Raw genomic sequence first — 12,476 nt, 5'->3', positions numbered from 1 at the left:
GGGGAGATGCTCCAGGCCCTTCACCATCTTTGTGGCCCTCCGCTGAACTCTTTCCAAGAGATCCCTGTCTTTTTTTGTACTGGGGAGCCCAGAACTGGACACAGTACTCCAGATGAGGCCTTACCAGGGCAGAGTAGAGGGGGAGGATCACCTCCCTCGACCTGCTGGACACGCTCTTCTTAATGCACCCCAGAATGCCATTGGCCTTTTTGGCCACGAGGGCACACTGCTGGTTCACGGCCAACCTGTCGTCCACCAGGACGCCCAGGTCCCTCTCTGCAGAGCTCCTCTCCAGCAGCTCATCCCCCAGCCTGTATTGGTGCATGCAATTATTCCTCCCTAGGTGTAAGACCCTACACTTGCTTTTGTTGAACCTCATCTGGTTTCTTACTGCCCAGCTCTCCAGCCTGTCCAGGTCTCGCTGAATGGCAGCACAGCCTTCAGGCGTGTCAGCCAATCCTCCCAACTTCGTATCATCAGCAAACTTGCTGAGGGTGGCCACTATCCCCTCATCAAGGTCATTGATGAAGATGTTGAACAATGTTCATGATGTTGTGATCTCTATCACAATGCTGTGAATGGGATGAAGGACATATCAAGCCCCGATTTTGCTTTGGAAAGTAGAAGACAAACTGATTTTTAGGGCTTTAGCTCAGATGATTTTGAACTATGGTTGCATTCGAATACTGACTGTGAAACTGATTATCGAAAGCAAAAAAAAATTAAATTCCTCCCAAGACTCAAAATATGTTATCTTCTGCAAAGATAGTAAGGAGAGTGTTTTTACCTCTGCTTCCAGCACAGAAATGGAAAGTTTTACATCTATGTAGTTTGGCAGCTCTGTGAACAGCCTTGCCATGTAGAAGGTGCTTATTTTGCTGATGCTGAGTTCTGTAATTTTGTTTGTTTTCTTTTTCTTTCCTAGGGTGATAGGGTTGAAGCAACAGGATGAGAGATCTCAAACATGCTACTGAATGTTGTGCTCTGACAAAACTACATGGCTTCCTTTATCAAGACAGCTGTGTTTTTAAATAAATAATCTTAATTTGGCCTGCAGAAGGATTACGCCTGATACTCAAATGTACTACCTTGAAAGGTCGCCTTGACTTCCTCAAGGAGATTAAATCAAGGCATTCAGGATGCCAGACCAGAAAGCCTCACAGACTGAGATATGTTTATTGTTTACTACTTGGGAAACTGAGATCGCAGTGAAAAGGACAGCTTCCAAAATAGATAGGTTACTGCTACTAGCAAAATAAATTTAAAATAAATATTGCTGAATGGACTGCTTCATTTTGACAGTTTTTTGTTCCTACTATGAATCACAGAGAACAGTTAAACTGTGTTGAATTGGGTTTCAGTTAGATAGATCCTTGCCACTGTTAAGTGGCTTCCCATAGATGCCATTAGGATTGTAGGAGCAAGACAAGACTGGTCTGGTAAGTAATTCACAAGTTATATATGCAACTCTGCAATTTGTGGCAGTTTTATTTTAACAATTGATGATAGATAATTTGGCCAGTTCCCGAAGCTGTCCTGTTTATTAAAAATTTATGTGAAAATCGTTATTTTATATTTTCATTTCAAGCTCTTTATCAGGTAAAAGTGAGATCTGAGATAAGAAACGGATCTCTTGCTATCTATGGAAATATATGATTTTTCTTTGTACTTTTATGCTGATCAATATATAAAAATGACCTTTCACATCATTAAAAATTTTGGAGATATTTTTAAAGGTCTAATTGCAAAAAAAAAAAAAATTGGCTGATTAGATGCCTGCGACTACAGACTTGTAAAGTCTGTAGACCCCTATAGACCCATACTCCATCAAGTAGCTAAAATGGACATAAATAATATCCTTTAGCAGCAGAATTCATAGATGATTATGTCAGCAATACTTATGCTTTCATTTTGTATGGCTTGAAAGCTGTTTGAGGCCAGCACTTTAACTTCAGACTGAAGAGTGCCAAACCATAAAATAAGAAATGTTTTTAATTTGGTGATCTTGTGCAGAATGGAAAGCCTCACAGTAACTTGTTCAAGCTTTCCAACTTGCAAGTTCAGATTGAACATGGATGAAGAGAATTTGAAAACAGCAGTCATGTCCAAATTTTGTTATTTCTGGTTACTTTGGGTTTTTGTTTGTTTGTTAGTGGCTTTGTTGTCATTGCTTGTTTTTAACACTGCACAAATGTTAACAGGAAAAGAAATATGAACAGTAACTGGATACTAAAGTAGCAGTTCTGAAGCCTGGTCTGCCTTTGCTTCTCTGTGTATGCAATATCGCTAAGAAACAACCCATCTTTTTTACTTTTCAGAAGCACACTTGTGCTTATTATTTGGGCCAAATTGCTAATCCACTTGATGAAATAATCTTTTTTTCGATCTTAGTGCTTTACATTTCCTGGAATATTGTATTTTCATGGCAAGAAGCAGAAAGGAAGCTGTTTTAGACTTGTAAACTGTTCAGTATCTTGTCTCCTTTTGTGTATAATGAAACAAAGAAAAATATTCTGAAAGAACTTCATGAAGCCATGGTTAATATCTCAAAAACAAAATGCTGAAATCAAGCCTTCCACAGCAACTAGTATGAAATCAGAAAGCGTGTCTAATATTTTATGCAGAGTCAGAGATAGCGGGGGTAGATATGCAGTTTTGGTTTATTTTGTGCACCATTGTTTATGTCACCTGATGTACATCTGCAACCCTCCTGCTCAGTAAGGTTTTGTTTGCTTGGACCTGTGCACACCTACAGGATTTTGTCTGTTTCTTTGTTTTACATTCTGCCACCCCCTGAAAAGAAGCCTTGCTAAACCTAACTGTATCTCTCTCCTTACTGAAGAGCCTTGTGTTGAATAAGATCCATCATCATGTAACTGAAGATTTTGCAAGATGGATCCATGTATAATAAGAGAAGTACTGTAGTATATCCAAGATTAATGTTTTGTTACTATTTCTTATCAGTAAATATTCTACAATGAAAAGCCAGGACCTCTTTCTGAAGGACCTGAAGTTGGAAAGGAAATCTGAAACACTTGCGCAGTCAGGGAAGAGCTCTTCAGGGAGAAAATATCTTAGTGTAATTAGTGTGATCTTTTTTTTTTTTTTGTAAAAGAGGGAGTAATTTGCTTCTGAACTGAAACTTGTGAAGAAACTTACATCATTTAATAGGAATTATTCATAGCTTTTCTTCAAATAGCTAATTTATTCTTCACATGAATATACATTCTGGAATATATCTTTTTTCTTCTCAAAATCATGTCTCTGAATTGTTAGAAGTTCAAGTATTGTTTTTATATTTCTCATGAAGTTTCAAAACAGCTCAGTTTCCATTTCACGTCTGGGTGAAATGGAAAAAGTATTCTCTTGCATATTCAAAAGTATCTGTTTATTTTGTCTAACTGCTCTAATATAAAAAATTATATGATTGCTGTAGGGCAAAAGAGCACCAAGTCTTACTGCAGTGAGCAGAAAATATACACATAGCCTGTCAGTTTTCCTCTATATTTTGCATTCCTTCTTAGGAAGACTGGGCAATGAAATCAAAGGCTATTGAAGCCACAGATGCTTGTGGAACCCCTCCTGGAACCTGGCCCTGCAAGGCTTGATCTGGATTTTCCTTTTCAAACTTTCTTAGTTCACCTGCCCTAAAGATCTTTAAACTAAAACTTTCATCTTCTGTTAATTAAGTTGATAGCTGTCTCCCTGATTAAGCTGTAAATTTGGATGTTTGTCTTTGGATTAATGTTTGAAACAGAACTAACGTGCAGTTTTCTGAAGCATTGTCACTGAAAAGCAGAATCTTCCTAATGTTCTCTTTCTTTAATGTGAATTTTCCCTACATGTATAAAATGTTGAAAATAAAATAAGTAACTGCCAAAATTTCAATTACTTTCATGGGAAACGTCTAATTTTTCAGATGCAGCTGAATTTTATAGTGCAAGAAATAATGAATTTAGCGCAATGCTGGGCTTTTAAGAAGTGATTAGTACACTTATTAACCTAGGTGTTCACAACAGAGATAGTTGAATTGCTTTTAATACTCCTCTATTATATTAGATTTTGAAGAAAATATTTTGGATCTCCTTATCGTTGTCATTTGATGGAATATCTTTAAGATAATTAGAGTTTTTTCTGCCACTGCATTAAGAAAAAAAAAATTTCAATTTGTCGGAATCCTATCAGGTCAGATTCACATTTTTGCTTATGTAAACTGATAACCCTGCCTGCTGGTTTCCATCATCAATTCTCAGTAAAATTTCTGCTAAATAATAACAAGGATGAGCTAATAATGGTATGCAATCAGATCTAACACTTTTCTTCAAGTTGGTTATTACTAGGTTCAAGTTCATGTTACAAAACTTCCAGCATAGTTAATGCAAGTCAAACATGGCAAAACTAATTTCATATGAGCAACAACATGATTTATTACTGGACAGTGGTAAAATCTTACACTTTGCAAATGATCACAAAGACAGAGTTGGATTCCTGCACTGTTTAGACATTTCTTTGGCTAATATCAATGCTTATGTAATGAAAAAGGAAATTGGAATGTGAATAGGTGAATTCATATCTCATTATTTAATTCTCTGTTAGTGGACAGCTCAGAATATTTCACAAATTCATCCGGGAATCAAAAGGAGATAACTCATAAAATGAATGGTTACTTCTTGGCAGATATTTGTTAATATGTCATTTTAGGAATACAGATTAACATATTTTTGAAAACTCACATAGCTTCCAAACGCTTCATACAGTAATATACGTGAGTGTCAGATTTAACTACTTGTCTCCCCAGTAGTCATGATATGATTTATTTTTTCCAAATGTCAGTTTGAAAGTTGTGGAATAAATGGGGTTAAACTAGTGCCAATCTTTGGTTGCCTGTTGCTGTCAGAAACGATCAGCTCTGTCGGTAATGTTTTAGCAGCATGGGAAGACCTAGGTAATTGCAGTGTGCCTAAATAGAGGCTACTCAGTTCTTAGGACTTTCGTTTCAATTCTTCCCTAACAAGTAAGGTGATTCAAGGTATTTTTTAAATACAAAAAAAAGTCCTGCTCTAAGTCCATTATTGTATTCTTATGTGACTTGTAATAGATTGATGAGTCCCTGCTGCTATTTAACTCTGTGGATATTTATTTTTCAGAATTTAACAGAATTTTCTATAGAAAGTTCTTTTTCTTCAAGAATCTTTCTCATCAGACAAATGACAATTTGCTGTGATCAAAAGGTACATGCAAAGACATAAAATCAGGTACAGCATACTGATTTTAATGTTCTGAGAATACTTTTCATGCTGAAAAATTGATCATAATATCGATGTTAGTTGTCACTAAGCCTCAGAATGCAGAAGTGTAAATCATTAGTCTGGAAATACAAAAGGAATCATGCACAGGCACAAAGTAATCATAGCCTTCTTAGAAGATACATGGTGGGTTAGCTTAAATTGTGTACTGGCTTAGGCTAACAGAATTGCTTCTGGTGATACTGAAAAATGCCTTTTCTTGACTGCAGAGAAAATTAAGTGCCTTCTTTACAAAGATTGCTTCATTAGATACCCAAAATGTAGGTAGGAGATGGAAGGATGAGTATGGATAGCCACATGTTCCTCAGTCGACATGAAGTTGGAGACCAGCTACCTAAGGCACAGTAGACTATATATGATCATATGTATGAGCAACAATCATGAAGACTGAAATTAAAACAACCCATGGAACAACACAGAATTAACAGACTCAGTAAAGGAATTCCCAGATGATAATTCTCAGCCTGCAACATATAAGATTGCATGGTTCAGTGGTTTCTGCTTTATCTGAGAAGGAGTGTTATAAATGACGTTTTCTGTAATATCTTCCATTTTGAGACATCTGTTTCTTTATGTCCCTTTATCTAAATATTTCCTGCATTTGCATTAACATTATTACCTCAGTTGTATCCAGTGAGTGCACAAGTGGCAATAGGCACAAACTGAAATGAAAGAAATTAATTTAAACATAAGGAAAAATCTTTCTGTACAGTGAGAGTGACCAAATCTTTGGAGATATTCAAACTTTGAGGAACCCACTCTAGATTCCCCTTCTTTGACTACTGGACTTGGGCTACACAAGGAGGTCCCTTCCAACCTTAATTATTCTGTGCACTAATATTTGAATATGTTTAGTCAGTGTCAGTTTGTGTTATTGTTAGTGATAGTGGCTTAGTTTGGTTTTGTATTTATATTTGTACTTACAGATCTTCTTAGTGCTAATTGTAAGAATAATGGAAAATCTCTCCCTTGTATTGATATGGCAAGAAGGCAGAATCAAACTTAGAGTGTAACTAGGAATGCAATTAAAATGCAATCCGTACTAACAACAAAAATGCTATTAAACAAAAGGGACAGGAAGCACATAGTCTAAAGCGAGTGACATAGCTAGAATCTGGATAAGGTGAGCAATTGATTTTTCTCAAGCTAGATTTCCAGACTGACCAGTCCTTTTTCCAGTATTTGTACCTGAGGTCAGCATTGCTCATTTTTCAAGAATGCACTGTTTTGAGTAGTCTGGGAGAGCACATTCACAGTCTTGATGACCTGCAATTTGGAATGAGCTGCAGTGCCAGAGCATGTGTCAGTTCCTGCTGTGCTCTTCCACCACTGCTCTTGGCCCTGTGCTCATGGCGGTCGAAGTTTCCAGGGTTTCCTGTTCAGCAGCCAGATGGAAAGGAAGCTCCATGTGCTTCCTTGTGCTAGAGGTGGCACAGCCATCAGGGCAGCCAGTAAAAGCAATGCACAGAAATGTGACAGGATTTGTGACCTCTTAGAGCAGGGCTTGAAAGCAATCGCTGTTCCTGTGTATAATTAATCGTACGACCAAACCCTTATCCACAACCCTAAAACAAAGAGAATTTAAGAGTTTAAGGGTTTAGAGAGTCTTGATTCTTGTTTCCGCTTTCTTCCCTAAATTAATCTTCTGATACATTTCTGGACTTCAATCAGTCAGGGTTGTATCACTTGTGTATCACCTCAGAAAACAAGGCTTTTACTGATGTTTTTTTTCTGTTAATTTAATGCTTATAAAAAGTGCCAGAAACACTGATAGACTTAAAACCTTTCTCTTTCTGCAGTGATTCTTCTCTAAATTGCATGTAGTTCCTCCAGACTTTGCTTGAAATCTGTTTCCTGCATCTCAAATCTGTCTTTTTCTGTATTTTCACATCAGCCTTGGATCCCATATCAGTTAGCATGAATCATCATAACATAAAGTTAATCCACACTGTGCTTGCTTACAGAATTTAAGGCTTTTATTTCAGAAAGTGTAGGAATGTGGAATGTCTCTGAGAATAGAAACAACAGATCTGTTTAAACTAGCTTGGTGGTGGCACATTCAACAAGCACCAGGATGGACCTGAGGCAGCCACAGCCTTTGTTCTGGCAAATGACCCATTTTGGCAAAGCTGTCCCCCTTGCAGTCCATCCATCATAATGCTGGAGCAGAAGGCATTCACCAGGCTGACTTGAGGCAAGGGAAGATCATAGCCTGGTAGTGACAGCGAGATACTGCATTTCAGGAACTCTCAGTTTTGCTCTTTGTCACCATTTCCTTGATCTCCCTGGGCAAGATAAGCATGAGGTGTCCACAGGCTTCATGAACTCCTTTCCAGCTCAGCAGACAAAATATTTCACTGTACTGGTGGGACATTGACATCAGATTGATTTTTGGCACTCTTCAGGAAGGACATCTGCTTCAGTACTTGGCATCTGCTTCAATACTTGTTCATTCCTCTTATCTCCTAGTGGGTTTTGGATTATTTATTTGTTTTCAGAAACCTTATCTCTCCTTTTTGTAGTTGAAGAAAATTTTTCTCTATTTGTGGCTTCACTGCTGCTCTTCTGAACAGCAGTCACCAAAGCATACAAAGTACACAACTAATGGCAAGTTATCTTACAACTAAATTTGGTAACTATTTTTTTTTAACTTTTCCCAGAAGAGCTGAATTGTTGCTATGAGTGGTTTTTAAAATAGAAATTTGAGGGGTTTATTATTTTTAATCCTTCTTGTATCAAATATAAAAATCAAAGACAAAATCGTTGTTCTCATTCTGTCAAAATGTAGATCATCTCAAACTGAAACAGCCATTAGTTTTCCATAACATCAATTTATTTTAATATGTGTCTTTTTTTTTTTTTTCCCTAAATCATTCTCTTTCATACATTTTTTTTCTCCCATTGTGCACATTATTTTGCAGACTTTCAGCTGAAAAATAGCTGGTTCTGGACAGTGTTCTGTTTTTTCTCACGATGAGTGAACCTGAAACCTCTTTTGCTTTTTGCCAGTTACTTACACTACACCAGATGCCATCTCTTCTCACTCTTTGATGACCACAAGATTGTGTAACTAGTTCAATGTTTGCTTTGTCTTGTCATCCAGTTGTCTTGTCCAAAACACAATTAGAAAAAAAAAACAACAACAAACTATCTTCATTTAATAAACAAATTCATTTTATTGAAATAAGTTATTCATATCTTTACTTACTTATCTTTACTTATTCTTTTTTAACTTTTTTTTTTTTTATGTTTCCAGAAGGACAAACAGTAGACATGAAGGGATAACTGTCTGGCCCAACATGTGAATCCACTGCGTAGACAAAAATAAAACCAAAGACAGACAAACAAAAGCAAAAAAAAAAAAAAAAAGCCAAAACCCAAAAAATTCAGCTTAAAGCATGAGGCAAGCAGACGTCATGTCCCATGAAGTCTTACCTTGAAATTGAAATAAATCTGTTTTTTATTTGAACTTCTACGGTATTTGAAATACTGCCATAAGTTTCATCATAACTACCTGTAGAAAGTAAAATATTTTTTAATAGCTATGCTTAAGATACAATAAACTAGTTCCAGCTGAAAATATCTTGTTTTCACACAGAATCACAGAATTGTAGGGGTTGGAAGGGACCTCTAGAGATCATTGAGACCAACCCCCCTGCCAAAGCGGGTTCCCTACACCAGGTCGCACAGGTAGGCGTCCAGGCGAGACTTGAATATCTCCAGAGAAGGAGACTCCACAACCTCCCTGGGCAGCCTGTTCCAGTGCTCCGTCACCCTCACCGTGAAGAAGTTCTTACGCACATTCGTGCGAAACTTCCTATGCTGCAGCTTATGTCCGTTTCCCCTCGTCCTGTCTCCACGTACCACTGAAAAGAGACTGGCCTCACCACTATGGCCGCCACACCTCAGATATTTATAAACCTGGATCAGGTCCCCTCTCAGTCTTCTTTTCTCAAGGCTAAACAGACCCAGTTCACTTAGCCTTTCTTCATAGGGGAGATGCTCCAGGCCCTTCACCATCTTTGTGGCCCTCCGCTGGACTCTTTCCAAGAGATCCCTGTCTTTTTTGTACTGGGGAGCCCAGAACTGGACACAGTACTCCAGATGAGGCCTTACCAGGGCAGAGTAGAGGGGGAGGATCACCTCCCTCGACCTGCTGGACACGCTCTTCTTAATGCACCCCAGAATGCCATTGGCCTTTTTGGCCACGAGGGCACACTGCTGGTTCACGGCCAACCTGTCGTCCACCAGGACGCCCAGGTCCCTCTCTGCAGAGCTCCTCTCCAGCAGCTCATCCCCCAGCCTGTATTGGTGCATGCAATTATTCCTCCATAGGTGTAAGACCCTACACTTGCTTTTGTTGAACCTCATCCGGTTTCTTACTGCCCAGCTCTCCAGCCTGTCCAGGTCTCGCTGAATGGCAGCACAGCCTTCAGGCGTGTCAGCCAATCCTCCCAACTTCGTATCATCAGCAAACTTGCTGAGGGTGGCCACTATCCCCTCATCAAGGTCATTGATGAAGATGTTGAACAAGACCGGACCCAGCACAGACCCCTGGGGGACACCACTGGTTACAGGTCTCCAGCCAGACTCTGCACCACCAACGACGACCCTCTGCGCTCTGCCCGTCAGCCAGTTCTCAACCCACCTCACTGTCCACTCATCTATCCCACACTTCCTCAGTTTTGTTGTGTTTGATCCTTTTTCCCCAGTATTTCAGCTCTCTATGGAGTAGCAGTTCATCCTCCAGGACACTAGAGGTAGTACTAGTGAGAGGACAAGGTGAGAAAGAAAATTACTTGACCTAGATGTTTGGCACTTCACAAAACAGAAAGAGACGTAAGCAGTGGGGAAGAATCATAGAATGGCTTGTGTTGGAAGGGACCTTACAGATTACCTAGTTTTGATCCCCTACTTTGAGCAGGGCTGCCATCCACCAGATCAAGCTGCATAGGGCCCATCCAACTTGGTCTTGAACACCTACAAGGATGGGGCATCCTCAACTTCTCTGGGAGGTCTATGCCTCTCTCTCACTCTCTCAGTGAAAAATTTCCAGTTAATCTAAATCTCTTTTATTTTAGTTTAAAACTATTCCCCCTTGTCTTATCACTATCAGACTATGTAAAAAAAATAAATCTGTATCCTTCCTGACTATAAGTTCTTCTAACGTATTTTGAAGGCTACAATGAGGTCTTCACAGAGCCTTCTTTCTCCAGGCTGAACAAATCCAGTAAGTTCAATCTGTCTTCATAGGAGCCAGCCCTCTGATCATCCTCATGGCCTCATCTGGACCTGCTCCAACAGCTTTACATCCTTCTTGTTTTGGGGGCCCCAGGATGCAGTACTGCAGGTGGAGCTTCACAAGGGCAGAGCAGAGCAAAGGAGGATAATCACCTCCCTCTTCCTGGTGATCAGCTCTTTTGATGCAGCCCAAAAAGCATGAATTTTAGTTGGAATGTTCTGCATTTGTGCAAATATAGGGAACAAAGTAAATTTAGTTGAAAAGAAAGGCCAGAAACATCCAGAAATAGGGAGGAGCAGTATTCTAAATGGATAAGGCAACATCAAATTTCTGTACCTTAAGGAGGACTTGGAGGGGAAGACATAGTTCTATGCTACTGATCTCTTCAGTTTGCATAATTGTATAAAGTCTTCAAAGGACATGTCCCAGATCTCTATGGGATATTCAGGAGGTCAGGAATGATAGTAAGAGAAAGGGAAGCCTCTTAAACTGCTAAAACTTTAACCTCTTGAACATGTGTGGACTTCCTTCCCCACCTTTTCCAGCAACATGAAACTCAGTCAACTACAGTCAAGTTTCAGGGGGACGGCAAAAAGCACATTCTTGATACAAACAGGGCTTACTCTTTCCTCCTATCCTCCATCCCAGGTTTTAATCTGAAATTTGAAACACTCAGTTTAAGGTTACTGAATGTAGTTCATATGGACAGAACTTATTTTTCCATTCCCTTTTGCTTGAAAGGAGCTGAACTATTTTTACTATAATTTTCCCAAAACAAATGAAAAATAATCAAAACTGGACCAATGGAGATGTCTCAGATGGAAAATTTTGTATCAAACAACTGAAGTTTGGAAAAGCTACAGGCTCTTGAAATGGGCCATTAAAAAGGAGGTATCAGGGAATCTAAATAGACTGTGCTATTAGCTTTGACTTTAAAATATGAACTGAAGCCATTATTTTATGATTCCTAATGTGTTAATCAAATACGTTTATTTTCCTTATCAGTTGTCTACAGACACAGTAACAATGACAGCAGCTCTATAACAGGTAAAGTGACTAAATGTAGATGTTAAAACATAGACTGTGCTTTGGCCTTCTGGTTTTCTCTAAGAAGCCCAGCATTATTTGTATGCTTTGATGATCTGTATGAGTCTTGTATATACAAGGGCTACTCTGAAAGTAATGTCTCCTGTTTCAGTATGCTGGCCCAAGATGTCAGAGGTGGACGTTGGGTGGTATAGCAGTAGAGGCTGAACCTTCCCACCAGCGTTCCATTACATGTTGTTGCCATGTGACGGATGGCAGCAGAGGGGCAGTCTGACATGGAAGTGCATACAAAGCAGAGCAGTGTCATTGAATTCGTACATGCGGAAACAATGGCATCCACTGATATTCATCAACATCTGATGAACATTTATAGAGTTCAAACAGTGGATGTGAGCACAGTCATTATGGTAGTGTGTTTGAGAAGTGGATACAGTGCATATTTTTATGAGTGTGGCATGCAGGCTCTTGTTCATTGCTGGTGAAAATGCATAACTAATGGTGGTGCCTATGTTGAAAAATAGTTTTGTAGTTGAGAAGGTGCTTTCTTGAACAGTGTTATTTTGTTCTTTGTATCTGTGGTTGTTTCCATGGAAATAAATAGGAGGCATTACTTTCAGATCTATTTACATATATGGTGAAAAGAACATTTCCTGCTCAAATGCTTAGTTAACTTCCTAAGCTTGAAATATGATGAAGAAAAGGAATATGCAGGTAGAGTGACCAATAGTGCCTATTATCAATGAAGTTCACTAATGTGTAGAGATCTTATGTGCTATGTATGTGATATCACGATCTAGAAGAGACTCATCCATGGAAGTGGATGAAATGAATGCCTTTTCTGACACCTCTTGGTCCATTAGATGGGATAGAGGGCTAAATTC

General features: G+C 38.9%; 1 long non-coding RNA gene across 1 annotated transcript in view; it reads left to right on the top strand.

Annotated features, from left to right (window-relative positions):
* The first annotated feature begins 939 nt into the window (after positions 1 to 939).
* The window catches only part of LOC146544985 (uncharacterized), a 70,335-nt gene continuing 58,798 nt past the window's right edge, over positions 940 to 12,476 (top strand). Inside the window, exon 1 of the long non-coding RNA XR_014881390.1 lies at positions 940 to 1,439. This is a non-coding gene — a long non-coding RNA (uncharacterized LOC146544985). The remainder of the gene's footprint in view (positions 1,440 to 12,476) is intronic.

The sequence above is a fragment of the Meleagris gallopavo genome, chromosome 2, assembly GCF_905368555.1.
Source record: "Meleagris gallopavo chromosome 2, MGAL_WU_HG_1.1, whole genome shotgun sequence".
Classification (NCBI taxonomy): domain Eukaryota; kingdom Metazoa; phylum Chordata; class Aves; order Galliformes; family Phasianidae; genus Meleagris; species Meleagris gallopavo.
This window is presented reverse-complemented; position numbering and strand designations above follow the sequence as displayed.